A 14,859-nucleotide genomic window follows, 5' to 3' on the forward strand; every position below is an offset into this window, starting at 1 on the left:
TCTTCTGTCTCCAGACTGTGTAGTGAGGCTGCTGGCAAGACAGATAACAACATTATCCAAGTCATTTTCTTTTTTTTAGGTGAAACAGACAAAATTAAAGAAATATTTTCTCTCAGTTACAGATAAAGTAAATCATCCACAGCTGTAGTGCTGTTTTAAGTATCTCTCTTATCTAATTCTCTCTCTCATGTCACTGGGTTTCAGGAGCATCTGCGTGATTTTTTTTTTTTTTTTTAATCTAAAAACACTGAGTCTCTAGACAGTAAGTGCAGATCGGTCTCTCTTTTCTGCTTCATCATGACTGCTCCATCTCTATTTCAGTTTACATGAGATACTGCTCTTTCCCACTTGTGTGATGTGTATAAATAATTTCTGTGCTGCATGTTCCTTTTGCAGGATCAGTTGTTGCTGTGTTTTGGATTGTGATGTACTGATTAATACATTCGACATGTCTGTAATTTGAATTTAAAGGACACTTTGAATGAATGAGACTCAGTGTATTTTGTTTCTGCTGAGAAAAACTCTATTGTAAAAGTAGTATCCTAAAGCATAGGTGGTGTATAGTAGGTGGCCTTGGTGGTGTATTTAGTGATAGATGAATTTTTAATTTGTATCTACTAATTTATGCATTCGTTGGCCCACGTTCCCCTTCATACTGGCTGGCATGGCTATGAGAGAGACCATATATTTAAAATGGCGATGCACATGATAGTATTTGGGCTTTCTTCATCTTTTGGTGAGAGTATGACATTTTATTTGTTCAACATGAGTGAATGCTGGATAATTTCATGCCACTGACACCATTTGTGTCTGTTAGTAAAATGGTATGGTATTTCATTGAGAAATGTCTTTGAGTAACCTGTGAACCCCAAAAACCTGAAAACTAGTTGGATCTATGAACGAAATGAGTCCTATCTGAACCCTTTCTCTTTTTTAGGCATATTAATACAAGGTATAATAACACAAGACAGTACAATAGGATGATTGAAACAATAGACCGTTTGTTGGTCACCAGCACTTCATGTACAGATCTGTGACCAAACGCGTGTGATGATTTTACCAGTGTTCGCGATTGGTTGCACACACATGTGACACATGTGACAAAGTTTCAGCGTTAACAGATACAACGATACAACTAGAAGTGTTGGATGCTGCTGTTTTGCACATTGTAATGTAGTTTTTATTTTATCAATCCATCTCATGAACACTTGAACATTTAACAATAAACATGAAACACACAACACTATCATTTATTTAACACACATACTTATTACATTGTCTATTTTGTATATTATTATCTTTATTATCTGTGTCTTCTCTTGTCACTGTCATTCTGTCACACTGTGGAGCTTCTGTCACCAAAACAAATTCCTCGTATGTGTAAACATACCTGGCAATAAAGCTGATTCTGATTTGTTATATGACACACAGTGTTCCACTTTGAGTATGAAATTTGTCAAATGATTTGTATTTTGTATAATTCACTGAAGTTCTGAAATAGTGTTGCTTTGTTTTTTTTGTTTTTTTTTTTTGATGTACGGTTTATACCACAAATAATGAAAAGTAATATTTTTCAATAATTTTAATCATATTTGTGCATACATGCCAAACAATGGTCAAAACATTGCTAAATTTGGCTGAATTATAAAAGCCAGAAATGGTACAAAATGAAGAGCCATTTGGGAGTCGAAAGAGTCGGTTCTTATTTCTGAGCTGAGCCAAATGATCTGGCTCCCACGTCCATTTACATTTACACTGCAGTTCATCTGAAGTCTAACAATGCTAAAATTACACAAAGACATTCTTCTGAGGCATAAATGATTTCATCCAAACATCTCTTTTGATTGAGTTCGGAGTAAATGTTTTTAGTGGTCAGTTAAATTCAGGTCAGAACAGAGAGCAAACCTCCGAACGTGCCAGTGCTATTTTTGCCTCTGGTTAGTGTTTTAATTGGGACGTGCTGTACTTTCAGAACTGGAGTGTTTGGAGTTCTCTCACCAGATGATGATGGTCTGTCTTTATTGACTTTTATACAAGGCCGTAACTTCCACAGACACTGCCCTCTCACCCCAACATGCTCTGATTTTTGTGTAAGTCAACTGGTTTTCAATGACTGATGATTAACTTTTAACTATAAAAGAACTACACTGTAAAAAATGATTGCGCCAATTAGTTATCATAACTTAACATTTTGAGTTAAGTTAACTTATCTGGATTGAACTTTTCACGAGTTCACACTTACATATAATAAACTGAGTAAAGGTTATGCGTATTTGGCGTGCTGTCCAGGGAGAGGGCTCCGAGCTCGGTACTTACCCCCGAGCCCAGGGTACTCCCCCTGTACGGGGAGAGGGGTCCGAGCTCTGCGTTTAGCCCGGACCCAGAGCGTTCCCCCCATGCTGGGGTAGGAACAGGCTGAAGGTGAGGAGTCGGGGTGGTGGAGGGATGCTGAAAGACTAGAACTGATGGAGGTAAGACTGCTTTGATTATTTATAGGGGTTCTCTGTCTAGCTGATTGGATAGATGGTGTGATTGCTGATGATGAATTGGCTGCGTTAATTATCTGCGCGTGCTCCTCCCGAAATTTGTTAATAAAACATCACTTCACGAGTTCACACTTACATATAATAAACTGAGTAAAGGTTATGCGTATTTGGCGTGCTGTCCAGGGAGAGGGCTCCGAGCTCGGTACTTACCCCCGAGCCCAGGGTACTCCCCCTGTACGGGGAGAGGGGTCCAAGCTCTGCGTTTAGCCCGGACCCAGAGCGTTCCCCCCAAAGATGCAATAAGCACGGGACAGCAGCCAAAGAGGTGTGTTGATACCCCCCAAAATCGGATCTGAAAAGAGAAGGAGGCTTTTGAGGAAGCGGTCACTGCTACGGCAGTAGGGAAATGCAGATGCAAGCTCCTGCGGGAGCAGTTACTGCTACGGTACCTGAAAAGAGGAGGAGGCTTCTGTGGAAGCGGTCCCTGCTACGGCATCTGAAAAGAGGAGGCGGCTTCTGCGGAAGCGTGCTGTGCTATGGCAGTAGGGAAATGCAGATGCAAGCTCCTGCAGGAGCAGTTACTGCTACGGTACCTGAAAGAGGAGGAGGCTTCTGTGGAAATGGTCACAACTGCGGGAGCCGTCACTGCGGAGGCATCTGAAAAGAGGAGGCTTCTGGGGGAGCGGTCGCTGCTACAGCATCTAAAAAGAGAAGGCGGCTTCTGCGGAATCGAGTACTGCTGCGGCAAGGAGAAGAATCAGATAAGTCTCCTGCAGGAGCGGGGTGTTGCTGGGATGGTTGGAGTGGAGTGAGCCACTATGGGTGGATTTCGTGGTGTTAGAGAGGATGGCTATGGTGGGTCCGAGGTTCGAGTGGACAGGGATGGACTGGCGTTGAAAGGGTCTGCTGATGAGGGTTCGGTGAGATTCTTTGATATGGATGGGTCTTCGCCACTAGCGGAGGCAGCCTCACGCTAGCGTCTGCTAAGGAAACTGGAGGTCACTGAAAAGGAAAAGGGGGTTATTAGTGGTGGCAGGAAAAGACAAAGATATGTGGGCCTGTGTTGCCAGCGGAGGGGGCCACGCGCTTGCTTCGGCTGCTGTAGCTCACTCATGGGAAGGGAGTGGGGTTTGTGACATCCTGGAGAGCCTTTGGTCTGTACCACTAGCGGAGGCAGCCTCACGCTAGCGTCTGCTATGGGAGCTGGAGGCAACTGAAAAGGAAAGGGGTTAGGAGTAACAGGAGAAAAAGACAAAAGACATGTGAGGGCCTGTGTTGCAAGCGGAGGCAGCTTTGCGCTTGCTTCAGCTGCATGACACGGGGGTTTGTGGCATTTGGAGAGAAAGGCTGTAGAGCCTGTGCGGCCTGCAATGCTAGCAGAGGTGGCCTCGCGTTAGTACCTGCGACAGGATCTGGAGGCTGCTGAAAAGAAAAGGAGTTAGGGGAAGTAGAAGGAAAGTCTGAGATGGCCTGCGTTGCAAGCGAAGAAAACAGGGGAGTGGTTTGTGACTTTGGCGGGACATGCTGAAATGTCGGGGTAGTCTGCAGCGTTGCCAACCTAACGATTTCTCGGACTGACCTAGCTACTGGTTTTCGAAGCAACTAGCAACAAATGTAGCCATTTAAAAAAAAAATTATTTGGAAACCTTTGAAAAGTGATAAATGGTAAAAGGCATGCGATTTCCTCTTAACCACATGAAAGGAAAACATACTGAAACAGCTGGCCAGCCGAGCGGCACGTCGGCTGGTAACGTAGACACTTTGAGGGAGGTGCCTAGCAGTATGCACTTCATATATGAATTAAGTTGCAGGTTGCATTTGCTCAATAATGTTTATTTAAGCCTTAACTTTTTCGTTTGTACTCATGATTGTTAATCATTACTGTTGGTCCACTGAGATAAATTTTTTAATTCCTAGTTAAGATCAACAGTGGAAAAGAAGATTCACTGTTGATTATCTGACTTATCCATTTATCAAAATGGAATGAGTGAATTAAATACGGGTAAAATGCTGGTGAAAATAAGAGTAATTTCAGTGTGTATTCTCAGCACTTGCGTCGTGGTTACGTAATGACATTAACATCCAATGATGTCGCGCTGTCATTTAACAACAAAACAACAAATGACAAATCCTTTAGCGATTTTTACCTTGAACATTGTTTGGCAAGACTGGTGACCTGTGACGCTAGCGGAGGCAGCCTCGCTATGCGTCTAGAACGGTAGTTAGAGGCCCGGCTGCATGCGGCGCTGCGGCCGGAAGAGCCGCGGTGAAGGCTGAGCCGAAGCAGGAAGCGAGTGAGGCTTTGCTGCGGTAAGAACTGGGTGCGGCCCAGGCTTGTTGAAGGCCTGCTTCTGCGACCCGACGCTCGCGGAGAGCCGGGTTTTGTGCGGGACAATGATGGTGTCAAGCGAGGCGAGTTCGGGCTTGCTCAAGCTATTAGTCGCCTTGGCGGCTGGAGTGGATTTAGGAGTGAGGTTGGCTGATTTGTGGGGTGACGAATAGATCGTACAAACCCGTTTGTTTGTTCTCTGCGAGAATGGAGCGTCGAATTCATCAGCGTTTGCCTCTGGATTAAATACTCACCACTTCCGATCGGAGGAATTTATTGGCGCAGCCGAATGATACGAGGATGCTGGGGAAGATGGAAGTTAGGCAGTGGAGGCGAGGTTAAACCTCTGTGTCGGGGGATTCTTGTGGCTGGTCGAGCAGAGCGGCGGCCGCGATGGAGCCTGGGGCTCGACGGCGTTGACTGGCGGAGGAGGAGTGATCCTGGGGCCGGCAGATTTGCTGCAGAGGATCCGAAAATCTTGAGTATAGGTCACGTTGTTTGGATGGGAAAAAATTGGGTCTGTGATATAATGGCAAAGGAGCGAACCGAATGCTGAAAGACTAGAACTGATGGAGGTAAGACTGCTTTGATTATTTATAGGGGTTCTCTGTCGAGCTGATTGGATAGATGGTGTGATTGCTGATGATGAATTGGCTGCGTTAATTATCTGCGCGTGCTCCTCCCGAAATTTGTTAATAAAACATCACGTTGAGATAACTCAAATATCAACGTTTTTCTTGGCTGAACTAATCAGACTTAAAAGAATGAGTCAACTGAACTCAGATAAATCAGTTAACATAACTGCTTCAAACATTTGAGCTTTAAATAGCCTAGTACAAATATGTGCAAATGGAAACTAATAAATATTTTATGATATCAATACATTTTAAAATTGTATTTGCATGCAATCAACTATTTTTAATTTTATGTATTTTATATATTTTTATGCATGCCATTTATAAAGTAATGTACATGAACTGCAAAAATGTAAATATCAGTGTAATGTTAAAGCTATATTATGATATGTTGTAGGAATTTCTATAATTTTCGGATGACGTCAGAGGATGAACGTCCTTCTGCAGCACCACCACCATTTTCTCACTTTAATGATGCGGTGTTCTCGCCTGAGGTTCTCCTCTAAAACCTGCCTCTTTATGAGTTACAATTGTGTAGATGGGTAATGCTCAATTGGTGATTGCAAGCCGCCAATAAAAAATGAATAAGAAGAAGTTTTTGCAGACAGCTGCAACCTGTTTTGTTTTGTATTTTTGTTGTTGTTTTAATTAAACTACGGAGGGTCATCTTGATTAATTTAAGGTAGGAATGCCAAGTATCTGTCAATTTATGTAAAATATTTAACCGAATAGATTTGAATCTCATATTGATCCACAACATTAATATTCAGAATGTTTGTGTAGCCACTCCTAATATATAATTTTAACAACCACCGCCTTAATTCAGTTTCGCGCGCAAAAATCATGTGACCATTGTAAGCCAAATATTGCAAGTTTCATATTTAAAATGTTATAAAATGAAATACTGTATGGGCAAATTAGATAAAATTGATTGTACTATTGATTAGATAAAAAAAAAAGATTTTTTTTTCATAACCCTTTAACGGGTACGATCACACCGGTGTGATCAGGCTTGGCTGGTCCCAGGAGCGTAAGATCACACCGGTGTGATCAGTCTTGGCTGGTCCCAGGAGCGTAAGATCACACCGGTGTGATTAGAACGTTCGGTGCGTCACGTCATCAACTGCTGAATTCAAATCTGCTTTCTGGCGCGGAGCCAGATCAGACGCGCGAGCGCTTGTCATATTATCACTTATTCAGTGTTTTCAACCATATAATGCTTATTTTAGATTTCAGACATTTAAATACACATAAGTACTAGCAAAACCATACATTTATAGTTTGTAAAATATGCACTGATGTCTATGGAAGCAGCAATAATGATCCTTACAAATATAATCTGACGACATGTTTTATTGATATCATATACAGATTGTGTAGATAACTTTAAAGTTTACTCTGCTCTTCTCCCAGTTTACTGGAGACTTACTTTAACGTGTTTTGGGAGGAGAGGATGAATTTACGTGTTGTTAATCCCACAGCTGGATTCAGCGAACAAACATGGCGGCGCCCATCACCCGGTATAGATCAACTAACACGGTCATTATAAAAGTGTTTAAACAACCAAATAAATTTACTTGCACATATTTCAGAATCGGAATATCAGATATTTCATAATATAGCGAGTATGTTTCTGAATATTAATATTAAAAAAAGGAAAAACGAAATAAAAGCAATCCATGTGTCATACAGCGCTATTAGGGCTGCGGTGTCACATGACAAGCATGACGCGTCGCCATGGAAACAATAAGGCTATAAATTCTAAAATAACGGTCGCCTAAAAAAACTCACGCCGGGGGCTCAGCTAGAATATTTTAAACTCACGTGCGAAAGGGTTAATGACGCCAGAAGAGTCTTTCTGTAGCACCGCCATTTTCTCACTTTAACGTTGTGATGTTCTTGCTGGAGTTTCTCCTCAAATACCTGCGTCGGTTATCTTTCAAATTTGTTTTGGCAGACAGTACAAACCAGCTCTTCATCGTGTTAATTGAGCCGTGGACCTTCATCTTAGTCAGTTTAAGGTGAGTAATGCAAAATCTGTTTAATGTCTATCATCTCTGATAATGCCATTGTGAATATCAGAAAAGTATACGCTACGTGAAATAACTTTACTTAAAAGATAGATTTTAATCTCTCATTGAGTCACGACATTTATTATTTGGAGTGCTTCTGTACTCACTTCTAAGATATTGTTTTAATACATGTGACGGCAGGAATGGATGTGGGCATTCTCATAATTCCTGATGGAGATGATGCCCTTGACTACTACGTGGTGCTGGAGGAACAGATTGCCCTGAGAGATGCCATAGACCTCCCTCATGCTGCCGCTCTACTAGTCGGGCTGATTTTTGCGCTTAATATTGATTATCCCAAAAAACTACGCTACACATTTGAGGTCATTCAAAAGATTTTCATTGACCTTGGAGGTGATCAGTGTTCTGGTGCATGGACTGGTGCATGGACTGGTGCATGGACTGAAAAATAGACTACTTCGCAAAACTGTGTAGTGTCCTAACTGAAAGGTATATGATGTGTGCCTTTTTGTTCATGATTTAGCCTGGTGAATTTCTGGTTGTTTTAAAACGATGAATGTTCAATTCTTGACGTGGTACTTTATGCAGTGCTAATATATGTAACTCAATATAAAAATATCTTGTTTGATTTTTAGACACTTGTTTTCTGTTTATACAGTGTTATTGTTAATTTAACCTTTATTTATATAGCGCTTTTAACAATACAGATTGTGTCAAAGCACTTAACGGTATCAAATTGGAGGACAGTGTCAGTAATGTATAATAAGATTAAACACTCAATTTTCAGTTAAAGTCATTTCATTATTGAGTTCAGAGATGTCATTGTGTAGCTCAGTTTAGTTTAAATAGTATCTGTGCAATGAAATCGGCAATAATCGCTAGAAATTAAGTGTCCCTAACTGAGCAAGCCAGAGGCGTTACTTTATGTTTGTACAGTATTGTTCATGCAGTGCATTTGTTTTATGCAGTACAGCACTGTATGCTTTATTCAGTATTGTTCATGCAGAACATTACTCTGTATTTTATGCTGTTTTGTTTATGCAGTACATTACTGTATGTTTAAAGTATCAGTTAATGAACTGGTTTTAGTGGAAAAATAAAATCCAGATGATTTATGCTCAGTTAAGACAAGTTGTCATTTTAAATTTATTAAACTGATATTGTTCATTGCACTTTAGTTTATTCAGCTTTATTCTTAGTTAAGACAACTTAACAATTTAAGTTCACAAAACTTAAATGTTTATTGTACTTGTTTTATAAAGTCCTATCAACTTCATTCTTAGTTGAGACAACTTCACAATTTAAGTTCACAAAACTTAAAATGTTTATTGTACTTGTTTTATAAAGTCCTATCAACTTCATTCTTAGTTGAGACAACTTCACAATTTAAGTTCACAAAACTTAAAATGTTTATTGTACTTGTTTTATAAAGTCCTATCAACTTCATTCTTAGTTGAGACAACTTAACAATTTAAGTTCACAAAACTTAAATGATGTTTATTGCACTTGTTTTTGTAAGTCCTGTCAACTTTATTGTCAGTTAAGACAACTTCACAATTTAAGTTCACATAACTTGACATTTTAAGGCAGCACGAACACTTACTTTTTTAAGTTGAAACAACAACAAAAAATTTTACAGTGTAGGTAACTGTAATAGCTAACTTAATATATACCTAAAATTTATAGATTATTATATTTAGCTTTACAATAACCTGCTGACAGTCAAAGGCCTTCATGAAATTTTAACTTGTTAAATCATTTTAGCGATTAAATATTTATTACTATAGACTGATATTCATAAAATATATAATTATGTTTGCTGCTGGCAAATGCAACTGAAAGCAGAAGAGAATATGACTATTGCTGTGCATTGTTTACATCACTGAACCACTAATGTGCAAATAGACACAAAAATGGCGCCTGTGTATTTGGCATGCCGTCTGCTGCTCTCATGTTTGTTTGTCTGGTTGTCTGCTCTGTCTCTAAACTGCTGCACACTTTTAATCTACGACCGTCAAGCACTCTTGGATATCCGCAACTCTATTGTGGACACATTCACGAACTCTTACACTCCGGATATGGACTGCTCCTTTGGCAATACAAAGGAGCCGTTTCGAATGGTCATCCCGGAGTGTATCCGGCGGTGGCCCCTTAACATCTCGCGGAGAAAGCGAAGGAGGAAACGAGGCAACCGCGGAGGTTACATCGTGAGGCTGAAAGCTCAACTGCGGGCGGGCTTTCTCTCGGATTATGAATCGTTCTATGGCGTCTCTGCTACCTGGCGCCCGCTGGGCTTGACCTACCGGTGGCTTTGTCCTGTTCTCCCCCTGCACCCGAGTCCTGCTTCTCGTGCTGGTCTCCACCGAATCGGCCTCGGCTCTCGACGACGGGGAGTAATTCACGGAAATCTGCGCTCACTGAAAAGAGCGTCCTCATCTCCTGTTATTCTGTCTCCACCGAAGATGGCATTATTAAATGCCCGCTCCTTGGTGAATAAGACCTTTTTATTAAACGACTTCTACTCATCTCACAACTTGGATTTTATGTTCATCACAGAATCCTGGATAAAGGTGGGTGATCTAACTCCTTTCTCTGATCTGATCCCTACTGATTGTTCATTCTTTAACTCCCCTTGTCTGAGTGGACGTGGGGGTGGGATAGTAACAGTTTTTAAAAACTCTCTCTCTGCACACTGTCGATTGGTCCCTGTAACGGCTTTTTCCAGTTTTGAAGCTCAGTATCTTCAATTAGACTGGAATGGTCCTGTATGTGTAGGGGTGATTTACCGTCCTCCGCACTCTTCTAAGGACTTTATACAGCACTTCACTGAACTGATCGGCAATATTGCCACTAATTACGATCGCTTTCTATTGGTGGGTGATTTTAATATCCATGTCTGCTGTCCGTCAAACCCCCTATCGCATGACTTTCTTAATCTTATTGACGCTTTTAATCTATCTCAGTGGATCAGCGACTCTACTCATATTCAGGGCCATACGTTGGATCTTGTACTGTCGTATGGGCTTGATGTGACTGACATTGTGCTCTCAGATTTTATGATCTCGGACCATAAACCCATATTATTTTCACTGACTCTTCCAGATCTCTCTCAAATTTCTACTACACCTGCAACTCTGTCTCGATTATACTCTCCTCAGTTTAGCACAAATTTCAACTTGTGCTTTGCTGAATGCTGCTCACAGTTGCACTTGGATCAGTCATTATCTGACTTGGATGCTGATCAACATCTTAGCCTTATGAATTCTGCCTGGCTTAAGGTAGCAAATGCAACTGCCCCCCTTAAGCCACACAAGCACAAATCAAAATTTGAACTGTGGCAAAACTCTGACACTCGTCTCTTAAGACAAAATTGTAGAAAGGCAGAACGAAAATGGAAAAAGGACAGGCTGCATATCTCTCTTCAAATGCTCAGAGACTCTCTTACATCTTATCAGACTGCAGCTAAGTCTGCAAAAGCTGCATATTTTTCTAATCTAATTGAAACTAATCACTCTAAACCTAAGGTATTGTTTTCAATTATTCAATCTGTCACAAATCCTTCTGTTAACACTTTACCTGTTGCCTCTGTTGCTCTCTGTGAAAGCTTCTTGAGATATTTCAGTGACAAAATTACTAACTTAAGACTTTGCGTCTGCCCCACTTTAACTGTAACTGTCTCTCCAATCATGTCATCTGCCTCTGCCGTTTTTGATGCTTTTGAACCTATCAATCTTCAGGAATTGAAGGAGGTGATTGGCAAACTTAAACCTTCATTCTGTTCTAGCGATATCATTCACCCGAGATTTTTAAAATTAATTATCAATTCGATTGGGCCAGGTCTGGTGTCTCTTATTAATAAGTGTCTCCAAACTGGCTCTGTTCCTGCCAATCTTAAAGTCGCTACGGTCACTCCTCTGCTCAAGAAGCCTTCACTGGATTCCTCTGTCCTAAAAAATGTTCGGCCAATTTCTGTCTTGCCTTTCATTTCAAAGGTTTTGGAGAAAATTGTGCTGAATCAACTTCAAAGTTTAAACTTAACTTCAAAGATATTTACCTCTCTACCGATTCCGGAGACTCTGTGGTTCTTATCCTTTTAGATTTATCGGCCGCTTTTGATACTGTAGACCACTCCTCACTGTTATCCAGATTGGAGTCTTTAGGTCTAAAAGCTAACGTCCTGAAATGGTTTCAATCCTACCTGTCTGACAGAAAGTTTTTAGTGAAGCTGGGTAATTTTACTTCTTCTTCTGCACCTCTGACCTGTGGCCTTCCACAAGGCTCAATCTTATCTCCTTCTCTATTTTCTGTTTACATCATACCTCTGGGCTCAATTCTACGTAAACATGGTATGTCTTTTCACTTCTATGCAGATGATACTCAAATCTATCTACCAATCAAAAAAAACAATTCCACTGCGATTACCTCTCTTCTGCAATGTTTAGAGGAGGTAAAATCATGGCTAGCCCAAAATTTCCTCTTCCTAAATGAAGACAAGACCGAGGTAATTGTTTTTGGCCCAAATGAAAACTCTCAGTGTATAAGCCCTGAGTTTATCCGTTTTTAGATCCTCACGGGTGCGGAACCTAGGAGTTCTTGTTGACCAGCATTTAAAATTTGATAAACATATTTCTTCTGTTATTGGATCCAGTTTTTATCAGCTTCGCTTACTGTCCAAAATTAAACATTTTCTCACTCCTAAAACTCTTGAAATGGTTGTTCACGCTTTTGTTACATCTCGTCTAGATTACTGCAATTCTTTATATTGCGGTATATCTAAGTCTCAAATTGCGCGTCTTCAGCTTGTTCAAAATGCTGCGGCCAGACTTCTTTTAAAGTGTCGTAAACATGAGCACATCACTCCAGTTCTTAAATCCCTACACTGGTTACCGGTCTGTCAGAGAATAGACTTTAAAATTCTCCTCTATGTATATAAATCCCTACACAATCTAGCCCCTATCTACCTCTCTGAACTTCTTCATCTCTACTCTCCGTCAAGAAGCCTACGATCTTGTGACCAGGCTTTGTTGGTAGTCCCTCACGTTAGGCTTAAGCGTAGAGGTGAGCGTGCTTTTGCAGTGGCAGGGCCTCGACTTTGGAATACCCTGCCTTTAGAGATTAGAATGGCCTCTTCTCTGTCTGTTTTTAAGTCTCTGCTAAAAACGTATTTATTTTCCTTAGTGTATTGACTACTGTGCTATGGCCAGTTTTAATTTTTAAATTGTTGTATTAAATTCTGTTGGGTTTGTTTTCTGTGTATGTGGTAGGCTATAATCTTGATTTTCTGTAAAGCACTTTGGTCAGCCTGGTGGCTGTTGTAAATGTGCTATACAAATAAAATGAACTTGAACTTGAACTTGAAAAATGCTTTGAGAATCGAACAGGTTTTTTTTTTCCACATCCAAAGTAATTTTTCAGTGTCCTAGTTACACATACTATATATGTTTAGTGTATAATAATTATAATAATATATATTATATAGTATAATAATCCACTATTAATGTTTGGTATGTCCACCTTTTGCAGCAATTACAGCAGCACATCTCTCTGGTATGGTGTCAATATATTTCCTAAGAACTTAAACACTAATGTCATCGCATGCCTTCTGCAACTCAAGCCAAAGGCTTTCCTTTGAATGTACAATAGATCTGTCTAGTTTATTTTCCAACTCAACCCTAATTTGCTCGATGAGGTTGACTTCCAGACTTTGAGGGGGCCAGTCCATCATTTTCAATGTTCCAGCAGATTCCTTCCATCACAGGTAGATCCACCAATAGTTCGTTTTATGGGTATTATAATGGCCAATTCAACAAAAAAATTTATTGAAACCTCTAACAATTTTGGCCAACAATGTACATGCAACTAAACCAAACCCAATCCAACCCTAACCCTACATTTTGTTAATTTTTATTAGGGTTGCACTTTATTTTAAGAGCCAGTTGCTTATTAGCGTGTATAATACTAGCATACTGGTTCTTTATTAATACGTCTAAAGCACATATTACCAGCACTTATTCTGCATGACCATATTTTTACCATATCCCTTAATCTCTACCCCATACCTAAATATAATAACTACCTCACTAACTATTAATATGAAGCAAATTAGGAGTTTATTGAGACAAAATTCATAGTTAATAATAGTGAAAGTGATGTGACCAAGTATGGTGACCCATACTCAGAATTAGAGCTCTGCATTTAACACATCCTAAGTGCACACATACCTGGAGCAGTGGACAGCCAATTCAGCAGCGCCCAGGGAGCAGTTGGGGGTTCGGTGCCTTGCTCAAGGGTACCTCAGTCATGGTATTGAGAGTGATGAATCCCTGCCGGACCTGAGAGTCAAACCCACAACCTTTGGGTTACGAGTCCGACTCTCTAACCATTAGGCCACAACTTCCCCAGTGGTAATTGGACCTCAAAATAAAGTGTGATCAAGACAGGCAGTTGTGCTTTAGATGCTCCAGTATGGCTAACAGAAGAGCTCAAGGAGGCCATATGGACGCTGATGTGATTTGGCAGTGAGTATGTGATGGTGCTTCATTGTGTCTTGTACAGTGAAGATGTTTCATTGCTGTCTGCTCTTGAACGCTGAATATTACACATGCAGACCTGTCTCTACATCTCTCTTTGAGTCTTCATGGTGACTGAGGAGGCTTTTATACACAAAAAAGAGAAGGTTATTAAAGTCTCTGTAGGGGAGTGGAAGAAGGGCTCTGAGGGTTTGACAGATTCAGCTACTCCCATTATTAACAGGTGCATCAAGCATACAGCCATGCAATCTCTTTAGGGAAGCATATTTTATTACAATGGGACCTTTTTTTTTTTTGGCAAGACAATGCCCTGTACACAAAGTCAGGTCCATAAAGTAATGATTTAATCACTTCAAAATTCGATGAAATTCACACCGTTATTGATCTGAACTGAACCACCTCTAAAGTGACTTGATCTGAACAATGACACTGTTGCAACTTATAGGACTTATAGGATCTGCTGCCAACATCTTGGTGCCAGATAACACAGCACACCTTCAGGGGTCTAGTGGAGTCCATGCCTCGATGGGTCAGGGCTGTTTTGGCAGCAAAAGGGGGACCAACCGAATATTAGGAAGGTGGTCATAATGTTATGTCTGATCGGTGTAATGAGTTATTTCTACCTGATAAAAATCCATACAAAATGTATTCTGTTGGTGTAAAGTGATGTATTTAGGTAAATATTAAATATTATTTTTTATCATTTTTCAGTGTTGGACCAACTCCCCATTAATGCCCATGGTTGTGAAAATAAATGTTTATCAAGCATAAAAGTGTGCACGTATGAACATGCTTTCGGCAATTGACAGGTCTGACTTGATTAGCTCATATATTATTGTTAAAGAA

At 40.4% G+C, this 14,859-nt stretch overlaps 1 long non-coding RNA gene across 1 annotated transcript; it reads left to right on the plus strand.

Moving 5' to 3' along the window:
- Positions 1–7,078: 7,078 nt before the first annotated feature.
- Positions 7,079–7,915, plus strand: LOC131547461 (uncharacterized). Its single transcript, XR_009272941.1, has 2 exons — positions 7,079–7,471; positions 7,664–7,915. It is a non-coding gene; the product is annotated as an uncharacterized LOC131547461 (long non-coding RNA).
- Positions 7,916–14,859: the final 6,944 nt, after the last annotated feature.

The sequence above is a fragment of the Onychostoma macrolepis genome, chromosome 09 (genome assembly GCF_012432095.1).
Source record: "Onychostoma macrolepis isolate SWU-2019 chromosome 09, ASM1243209v1, whole genome shotgun sequence".
In the NCBI taxonomy this organism is placed as follows: domain Eukaryota; kingdom Metazoa; phylum Chordata; class Actinopteri; order Cypriniformes; family Cyprinidae; genus Onychostoma; species Onychostoma macrolepis.